We start from the raw sequence: 2,054 nt of genomic DNA on the forward strand, positions 1-2,054 counted from the left end.
TCACATGAGAGTATTCGTTTGTGTAGCATATGCACATGTACCGGATCAGCTAAGGAAGAAGCTTGACAGTAAGGGTGAGAAGTGTGTCTTTATTGGCTATTGTGATGAGTCAAAAGCATACAAACTCTATAATACATCCATCAAGAAATTAATAGTAAGTAGAGATGTGCAATTCATTGAAGATGAAGCTTGGGACTTAGAAAAGACAGTGAATGTAAAGACAATTGTGTCTCACGAAGAAGAAGAGGAAGGGATAGTAGCAAATAATCCTTCCTTGGTGGCTCCTCCTCCAACATAGAAAGTACAACAAACCACACCACAAGCTGGAATTCGAACAGCCTTGAGAAGTCAAGGAAGTGCTCCTCCAAGCACACCACAGGGATTAGAAATACCCTCAAGTTCGGATGGAACTCCAAGCACACCAAGAAGACCAAGATTCAGAAATCTGAATGAGATTTATGAACAAGGAGAGGTAAGTAACAATACCGGTCTGAATTCATTATTCGCTTTGTATTGTCATGTTGATGACCCAGTTCATTTTGAAGATGCTGTAAATGAAGATAAATGCATTGAAGCAATGAATGAAGAAATTGGTGCAATTGAGAAGAGTAAAACATGGGAGTTAGTGGACCTTCCTAAAGGCAAAGATGCCATTGGAGTTAAGTGGGTCTATAAGACCAAAAGCAATGATGAAGGCAAGATTGACAGGCACAAAGCAAGACTTGTTGTGAAAGGCTACAAGTAGCAACAAGGCAAAGACTATGATGAAACCTTTGCACCCGTAGCAAGGATGGAAACAATTAGAACAGTGTTGTCTATTGTGGCACAACAAAAATGGAAGATTTATCAGATGGATGTTAAATCTGCATTCCTGAATGGAGTGTTAAAAGAAGAGGTTTATGTTGAACAACCTCCAGGCTATGAAGTTGAAGGCCAAGAGCATAAAGTCTGCAAACTAAAGAAGGCTCTTTATGGGCTGAAACAAGCTCCAAGAGCATGGTACAACAGAATAGATGCTTATCTGATTGAGAATGGGTTTGATAAGTGTGATGGTGAACCCACACTCTACATAAAGGAGAATGACGTTAAGATTCTTATTGTTGTTTTATATGTAGATGATTTGATTTTTACTAGCAATGATGCTTCTCTCATTGCTGATTTTAAAGTAGTCATGAAAAGTGAATTTGAATTGACTGACTTGGGCTTTTTAAGATATTTTCTTGGAATTGAAGTAGACCAAAGTGAAAATGGTGTTTTCATTTCTCAAGTTAAATATGTAGAAGCAGTGTTGAAGAGATTTAACATGCAGAACAGCAAGGCAGCTGTGACTCCAACTGTAATGGGGTTGAAATTGACCAAAGAAGACAACAGCAAAGATTTTGATCCAAAATTGTACAAGAGCATAGTTGGTAACCTTATGTACTTGACTGCAACTAGGCCGGACATTATGCACATTGTGAGTTTAATCTCCAGATTTATGGAAAGACCAAAAGAGACTCATTAGCAGGCAACCAAGAGGATTCTAAGGTATGTGAATGGAACTAAGGGGTTTGGTATTTTATACTCCTCTTCTGAAAGTTTCATGTTGACAGGTTACACTGAGAGTGATTGGGCTGGAAGTGTTGATGATAGGAAAAGCACATCGGGATATGTGTTTCATATGGGATCGGGAGCCATCTCATGGGCTTCAAAGAAGCAACTAGTTGTGTCTTTGTCAACAGCAGAGGTAGAGTATGTGGCAGCAATAGCAACAGCATGCCAAGTAGTGTGGCTGAGAAGAGTTCTCATAGATTTGTGTCATGAACAAGAAAAGGGCACAACCATTTACTGTGACAATAGCTCAGCAATAGCATTGTCTAAAAACTCCGCTTTTCATAAAAGGACAAAGCACATAGACACCAAATTTCACTTCATATGTGAATTGGTTAACAATGGTGAGATTGTTTTGCAGCACTGCAGAACAGAGCATTAGTTAGCTGACATCTTGTCAAAACCATTGGGAAAGAAAAGTTTTGATCATTTCAAGAAATGCCTGGGTATGCAGAAAAAAACCC

Source organism: Pinus tabuliformis, chromosome 2_2 (assembly GCF_031772625.1).
Source record: "Pinus tabuliformis cultivar Carrire ecotype Pingquan chromosome 2_2, CPIR1, whole genome shotgun sequence".
NCBI lineage: Eukaryota > Viridiplantae > Streptophyta > Pinopsida > Pinales > Pinaceae > Pinus > Pinus tabuliformis.